This window comes from Pempheris klunzingeri, chromosome 4 (assembly GCF_042242105.1).
Source record: "Pempheris klunzingeri isolate RE-2024b chromosome 4, fPemKlu1.hap1, whole genome shotgun sequence".
Classification (NCBI taxonomy): Eukaryota; Metazoa; Chordata; class Actinopteri; order Acropomatiformes; family Pempheridae; genus Pempheris; species Pempheris klunzingeri.
In genome coordinates this window covers 745,079-753,827 of record NC_092015.1, presented here as the reverse complement: position 1 = coordinate 753,827, position 8,749 = coordinate 745,079, and positions in this window count along the sequence as shown.

Genomic DNA, 8,749 nt, shown 5'->3' with positions numbered 1-8,749 from the left:
TCAGAGGAGCCACTGATCAGATGGTGTAGTTCTCCTACCTGTCCACCAGGTGGAGCTAACTGACCATCTGATGGACTACAGATCAGCAGCAACATGGATCCTGGAGCCCTGAAGACAGCAGTTATTAAAGCTCTGTAGAAAAAGCCTGATCTAGACGCCTCAGTGATAAATGACTACAGACAAACATCAGACTGGTCTTTTGTGGGAAAGGTCATTGAAAGGGTTGTTTTCCTGCAGCTGAACACTTTCTTGGTGCAAAATAATCCCCTCAGTCTGGTTTTAGACCACAGCACTGAGGCTGCACTAGTTTTAAATGACATCACCTGAGTAGCCTCACATGGAACATTTCATTTATAATTTTAATCTGAAATCTTTGTATTTGATGCCGTTGACCATGAGATGCTGTTGGACAGGTTAGAAAAGTGGGACTACTTTGTGTCGACTGGTAATTTTAAATCTGAGCAAACAAAAATAACGTGTGGGGTTCCTCAAGGGTCCATTCTCGGACCTCTTCTTTTTATCGTTTATATGCTTCCTCTTGAAATTAAAGTCCACTAATCAAGCCACAAATCTGTTAAAATGGAGTCAGGCGTAACTTTCAGTTCCCACATAAAATCATCAACTCATTAAATCAGCCTCCTCCCACCTTTAAAAAAACAACCAGAATTAAAAGATGTTTGTTCAAACGAGAAACAGAAACTTTTATCATCATCAAGATGCTGAATGAATGAAGATGCTGAATGAAAGAGCTGAAAAGCAAAGAAAAGAAGTAACAGTAGTACTAGCTGTAGTACTACGAGTGGTAGCAGTACTAGTACAGGTAACAGTAGTACTAGCTGTAGTACTACGAGTGGTAGCAGTACTAGTACAGGTAACAGTAGTACTAGCTGTAGTACTACGAGTGGTAGCAGTACTAGTACAGGTAACAGTAGTACTAGCTGTAGTACTATGAGTGGTAGCAGTACTAGTACAGGTAACAGTAGTACTAGCTGTAGTACTATGAGTGGTAGCAGCACTAGTACAGGTAACAGCAGCACTAGCTGTAGTACTATGAGTGGTAGCAGTACTAGTACAGGTAACAGTAGCACTAGCTGTAGTACTATGAGTGGTAGCAGTACTAGTACAGGTAACAGTAGTACTAGCTGTAGTACTATGAGTGGTAGCAGTACTAGTACAGGTAACAGTAGTACTAGCTGTAGTACTATGAGTGGTAGCAGTATTAGTACAGGTAACAGTAGTACTAGCTGTAGTACTATGAGTAGTAGTAGTAGTAGTAGTACAGGTAACAGTAGTGCTTGTTGTAGCACTATGAGTGGTAGCAGTAGTAGTACAGGTAACAGTAGTACTAGCTGTAGTACTACGATTAGTAGCAGTAGTAGTAGTACATTTAACAGTAGTACTAGCTGTAGTACTATGAGTGGTAGCAGTAGTAGTACAGGTAACAGTAGTACTAGCTGTAGTACTATGAGTGGTAGCAGTACTAGTACAGGTAACAGTAGTACTAGCTGTAGTACTATGAGTGGTAGCAGCACTAGTACAGGTAACAGCAGCACTAGCTGTAGTACTATGAGTGGTAGCAGTACTAGTACAGGTAACAGTAGCACTAGCTGTAGTACTATGAGTGGTAGCAGTACTAGTACAGGTAACAGTAGTACTAGCTGTAGTACTATGAGTGGTAGCAGTACTAGTACAGGTAACAGTAGTACTAGCTGTAGTACTATGAGTGGTAGCAGTATTAGTACAGGTAACAGTAGTACTAGCTGTAGTACTATGAGTAGTAGTAGTAGTAGTAGTACAGGTAACAGTAGTGCTTGTTGTAGCACTATGAGTGGTAGCAGTAGTAGTACAGGTAACAGTAGTACTAGCTGTAGTACTACGATTAGTAGCAGTAGTAGTAGTACAGGTAACAGCAGTACTAGCTGTAGTACTGTGAGTGGTAGCAGTAGTAGTACAGGTAACAGTAGTACTAGCTGTAGTACTGTGAGTGGTAGCAGTATTAGTACAGGTAACAGTAGTGCTAGCTGTAGTACTGTGAGTGGTAGCAGTATTAGTACAGGTAACAGCAGTACTAGCTGTAGTACTGTGAGTGGTAGCAGTAGTAGTACAGGTAACAGCAGTACTAGTTGTAGTACTATGAGTAGTACTAGTAGTAGTACAGGTAACAGCAGTACTAGCTGTAGTACTACGAGTGGTAGCAGTAGTAGTAGTACAGGTAACAGCAGTACTAGCTGTAGTACTACGAGTAGTACTAGTAGTAGTACAGGTAACAGCAGTACTAGCTGTAGTACTATGAGTGGTAGCAGATTAGTACAGGTAACAGCAGTACTAGCAGTAGTACTAGCTGTAGTACTGTGAGTGGTAGCAGTAGTAGTACAGGTAACAGTAGTACTAGCTGTAGTACTGTGAGTGGTAGCAGTATTAGTACAGGTAACAGTAGTGCTAGCTGTAGTACTGTGAGTGGTAGCAGTATTAGTACAGGTAACAGTAGTGCTAGCTGTAGTACTGTGAGTGGTAGCAGTATTAGTACAGGTAACAGCAGTACTAGCTGTAGTACTGTGAGTGGTAGCAGTAGTAGTACAGGTAACAGCAGTACTAGTTGTAGTACTATGAGTAGTACTAGTAGTAGTACAGGTAACAGCAGTACTAGCTGTAGTACTATGAGTGGTAGCAGATTAGTACAGGTAACAGCAGTACTAGCTGTAGTACTACGAGTGGTAGCAGATTAGTACAGGTAACAGTATTACTAGCTGTAGTACTACGAGTGGTAGCAGCAGTAGTACAGGTAACAGTATTACTAGCTGTAGTACTACGATTAGTAGCAGTAGTAGTAGTACATTTAACAGTAGTACTAGCTGTAGTACTACGAGTGGTAGCAGTAGTAGTACAGGTAACAGTAGTACTAGCTGTAGTACTACGAGTGGTAGCAGTAGTAGTACAGGTAACAGTAGTACTAGCTGTAGTACTACGAGTGGTAGCAGTAGTAGTACAGGTAACAGTAGTACTAGCTGTAGTACTACGAGTGGTAGCAGTAGTAGTAGTACAGGTAACAGTAGTACTAGCTGTAGTACTACGAGTGGTAGCAGTAGTAGTAGTACAGGTAACAGTAGTACTAGCTGTAGTACTACGAGTGGTAGCAGTAGTAGTAGTACAGGTAACAGTAGTACTAGCTGTAGTACTACGAGTGGTAGCAGTAGTAGTACAGGTAACAGTATTACTAGCTGTAGTACTACGAGTGGTAGCAGTAGTAGTACAGGTAACAGCAGTACTAGTTGTAGTACTATGAGTAGTACTAGTAGTAGTACAGGTAACAGCAGTACTAGCTGTAGTACTATGAGTGGTAGCAGATTAGTACAGGTAACAGTATTACTAGCTGTAGTACTACGAGTGGTAGCAGCAGTAGTACAGGTAACAGTATTACTAGCTGTAGTACTACGATTAGTAGCAGTAGTAGTAGTACATTTAACAGTAGTACTAGCTGTAGTACTACGAGTGGTAGCAGTAGTAGTACAGGTAACAGTAGTACTAGCTGTAGTACTACGAGTGGTAGCAGTAGTAGTACAGGTAACAGTAGTACTAGCTGTAGTACTACGAGTGGTAGCAGTAGTAGTACAGGTAACAGTAGTACTAGCTGTAGTACTACGAGTGGTAGCAGTAGTAGTACAGGTAACAGTAGTACTAGCTGTAGTACTACGAGTGGTAGCAGTAGTAGTAGTACAGGTAACAGTAGTACTAGCTGTAGTACTACGAGTGGTAGCAGTAGTAGTAGTACAGGTAACAGTAGTACTAGCTGTAGTACTACGAGTGGTAGCAGTAGTAGTAGTACAGGTAACAGTAGTACTAGCTGTAGTACTACGAGTGGTAGCAGTAGTAGTACAGGTAACAGTATTACTAGCTGTAGTACTACGAGTGGTAGCAGTAGTAGTACAGGTAACAGTAGTACTAGCTGTAGTACTACGAGTGGTAGCAGTAGTTGTACAGGTAACAGTAGTACTAGTTGTAGTACTACGAGTGGTAGCAGTAGTATTAGTCCAGGTAACAGTAGTACTAGCTGTAGTACTACGAGTGGTAGCAGTAGTAGTACAGGTAACAGCAGTACTAGCTGTAGTACTACGAGTGGTAGCAGTAGTAGTAGTACAGGTAACAGCAGTACTAGCTGTAGTACTACGAGTGGTAGCAGTAGTAGTAGTACAGGTAACAGCAGTACTAGCTGTAGTACTACGAGTGGTAGCAGTAGTATGTTGGGCTTCACTATCCAGTGAACAGCGCATGGTGAAGACCGCATGTTTCTTTGTCTGTGTAAAACTACTGGGCTCCTTTCCCCAATGCCCCAGTTTCACAGATAGGTGTGAAATCACCCCCGCGCCCAGCTCCACTGTCACCATTGGCCGGAGGGGACACATGATTTTACGACCGCAGGCCCACAAAACCAGTTCACCCCCACTGAACTTTCTCTTTCTCATCGTCCCTCCTGAAGTGGAGAGACCAGGTCTTTCCTGCTCCCTCTCCTCCTGCAGAGGAGAGACCAGCTCTCCTGATCTTTCCTGAAGAGGAGAGACCAGCTCAACTCAGCTAAGCTCTGCCTCAGTGTGGTCTGTCCAGAGCAGCCACCTCCTTCATGGTAGCGACACAAGGTCCTGCCTGAAGTAAGCAGATCAGCGCCAGCAGGCACGACCCAGAGTCTGCCAGCTGATAACCAGAACCAACAACAGGAGCACACCAGCAAGTTAGCACAGAGCTGCTAACTAACAGGAACAAAGGAGCGACCGGATTCCTCCAGCCTGCAACCACACAGCAACGGACAAGAACCACACCTTTCCTCCAGCAACAAGCTGAGAAAGCAGCACCCTCAAGGACACTTCGTCTCCCCTTTTAAGGACTGGTAACAAACTCTAACTGGGCATAATTAGCATAGCATTACTGCATACATGGTTTACCCTTGTTAATGTATTGACTTGCTTTAATGTTCATTGAGTTTGATTATTGTGATGTGTTGTAGATTACTGTGCAGCCATTAAGTTTAGTTGATGTTAGCCTACAAACTAACCATCCTGTCTTAACCTGCACCTTTATCTCTCTCACACACACAGTCTGCAACAGGCCACTGAGGGACAAAGCTAAGCTAACAGCACTTAGCTTTCCTTTGTCTGCCTCTGACCCACACCCCAGGGGGTCTGGCCATCACCATTTGGTCTCTCTCCCCCACCTTTGTGGGACCCATCTCACATTCCTCAGCCTTATCACACACACACACACACACACACACACACACACACACACACACTCTTACACTCATATTATTTTAGTTTAGTCATAGAGATTTAGTTAGATTGTTTGATTGATTTTGTTTCTGCAACAGCAGATGTCTTTAACACCTACTCTGCTTCAGCCGTACTTACAACCAAAGTACAAGTCCTTAATGCATAACAAATGATGTCCCTGAATTTTGCTCTGTTTTAATAAATGTTTTAATACTTGCTGTCTCCGTTAATGTTGTACAATTGTGGACACTGCCAACCTCTACACTGTCAAGAACTCCAAAAATCCTTCAGCTAGCTATCAATGTGGTAATTTTGGTAGTAATTATTAAATTAATTATAAAACATAATTCCAAATTGATAGTTTAGTATTTTTATGAGACTAAATCAATTAAAACGGCTGTCTTTTCCTCGTTTTTCGAGGTGGTGCCCCAATCGAGGTGGACTTTAATCAAAGTTCATTTATTTTAATAATTATTAATTATCTTTGATAATTATTAATTATTTCTGATAGCCAAATTGAACATTACCACTTGTTAAAGCACAACAAGTAGTAGTACAGGTAACAGCAGTACTAGCTGTAGTACTACGAGTGGTAGCAGTAGTAGTATTACAGGTAACAGCAGTACTAGCTGTAGTACTACGAGTAGTACTAGTAGTGGTACAGGTAACAGTAGTACTAGCTGTAGTACTATGAGTGGTAGCAGTAGTATTAGTACAGGTAACAGTAGTACTAGCTGTAGTACTACGAGTAGTACTAGTAGTAGTACAGGTAACAGTAGTACTAGCTGTAGTACTACGAGTGGTAGCAGTAGTATTAGTACAGGTAACAGCAGTACTAGCTGTAGTACTACGAGTGGTAGCAGTAGTAGTACAGGTAACAGTAGTACTAGCTGTAGTACTACGAGTGGTAGCAGTACTAGTACAGGTAACAGTAGTACTAGCTGTAGTACTATGAGTGGTAGCAGTACTAGTACAGGTAACAGTATTACTAGCTGTAGTACTACGATTAGTAGCAGTAGTAGTAGTACATTTAACAGTAGTACTAGCTGTAGTACTACGAGTGGTAGCAGTAGTAGTACAGGTAACAGTAGTACTAGCTGTAGTACTACGAGTGGTAGCAGTAGTAGTAGTACAGGTAACAGTATTACTAGCTGTAGTACTACGAGTGGTAGCAGTAGTAGTACAGGTAACAGTATTACTAGCTGTAGTACTACGATTAGTAGCAGTAGTAGTACATTTAACAGTAGTACTAGCTGTAGTACTACGAGTGGTAGCAGTAGTAGTACAGGTAACAGTAGTACTAGCTGTAGTACTACGAGTGGTAGCAGTAGTAGTAGTACAGGTAACAGTAGTACTAGCTGTAGTACTACGAGTGGTAGCAGTAGTAGTAGTACAGGTAACAGTATTACTAGCTGTAGTACTATGAATGGTAGCAGTATTAGTACAGGTAACAGTAGTACTAGCTGTAGTACTATGAGTGGTAGCAGTAGTATTAGTACAGGTAACAGTAGTACTAGCTGTAGTACTGTGAGTGGTAGCAGTAGTAGTACAGGTAACAGTAGTACTAGCTGTAGTACTATGAATGGTAGCAGTAGTAGTACAGGTAACAGTAGTACTAGCTGTAGTACTGTGAGTGGTAGCAGTAGTAGTACAGGTAACAGTAGTACTAGCTGTAGTACTATGAGTGGTACTAGCACAGGTAACAGTAGTACTAGCTGTAGTACTGTGAGTGGTAGCAGTACTAGTACAGGTAACAGTAGTACTAGCTGTAGTACTATGAGTGGTACTAGCACAGGTAACAGTAGTACTAGCTGTAGTACTGTGAGTGGTAGCAGTAGTAGTACAGGTAACAGTAGTACTAGCTGTAGTACTATGAGTGGTAGCAGTAGTACTTTGTCATGACATCAGATTAGTGGCAGACAGTTGTTCTGTCAGACCAAAGTCCAACAGGCGCTGTCCTTTTATTACCGTAGGATAGTGGGGGGGTTTCTGCAGAACTGGTTTAAACCAGCCAGGACACATCCTGTGGACCACATGACACCTTTCCAGACCTTTGATCGGGGATATTCTGGGATGGAGAACAGGACAGGAAGGATATTTGACTCCATTCAGTCAAGTCATCAGAGGAAGGTAGAGACCGTGGATGTACTGAATGTTCCAGTTCCTCTGGTCACCTGTGTGCATTACTGCTGTCAGTCTAATGTGTAATACCAGGGTCACATTAGCTGCAGGTATGAAGTGTACGCCAACATATATTGTGTATATAAAGTCTACTCAGTACGTGTTTAGCATTTACAATGGAGGTAGATCATTTTGACCTGGTCATTTAAAAAGTAGCTCACAAGCTGAAAAAGTGTGGCCCCCCTGGTTTAAACTACCCAATAACATGCTGAGGATTTCCTATTGACTGCAGCTGTTAGGATCCTGTGTTTTCCCTGTACTTTTCCCTCATGTGTGTTTGTCTCCCTCTGTCTGTAGCCGGGGCGGAGTCGAGGAGGTTACTCACGGTCATTCCACCCACACACCTGCAATAATCACACACCTGTTTCGGATCAGCAATCAGCCACTCACACCTACCCTGCCTATTTAACCCAACTCCTTTGATTCCCTCACTGCCAGATTGTCAGTTTGCTATGGTGCACTTCAGGCTCTTGACTCAGCGATTCAGTGATTATTCTTGCTCCTCGTCTCTGCTCCGGTTTTTGTCTCCCTCTTCCGTCAGCTCCCCCTGGTCTCCGTCCCGGTCCTATTCCCTGCCTCTCCAGCCTGCCTACCCTGGTCCCTGTTCCAGTCCTGCTACCTGCGTCTCCAGCCTGCTCCCTCCTGGTCTCCACTCCGGCCCTCTCCCCCACGCCACACCTGCCTGCTTTCCCTGGACTACCCTCCGGCCCTGTTCCCTGCCATACCAGCCCGCCTCCCCTGGTTCCTTTCACGTTCCTGCTTCTTGTAGTGTACTATTAAATTTGTTTGTCTTCAAACTAGTGTAGTGTCTGATATGTGCTTTAGTGAGTAACTATGTATATAGTGTTTGGTATGTGCCTTTAGGGCATATGATGTTGGTAGTGGTCAGTGTTTCTCTGTTTTGGATCTGTGATCGATTATCTGGAGACAGACCGACTGGGAATTGCTTGACCTGGGCAGTGGAGATCTGACCTTTGCTCCCCCTCACTAGATACTGGGGGATGGTGTCCTTCTAATATATCCTTGTACCCCTAAAACAAAGAATAGAACTGTTATATGGATGAAAACCAGATGTTGGGATGGATGGTCAAGAGGGTATAAAGAAGTGACCAGAGAGGTGGCTCGAGGAAGACGAGGACAGAGAGACAGCAGATTCGGCCGGGGGTTACGCTGTCTGTTCCTAGAATTGGCTGAACGTTTTCCCAGGCCTCCATGGTGCCTGTTAGACAACTGACCTTTTTGCAATAAACCTATTTTATTCACTAAGTCGTTGTCAGCGGAAGTTTCCTTTCATCAACTGCACATCATCA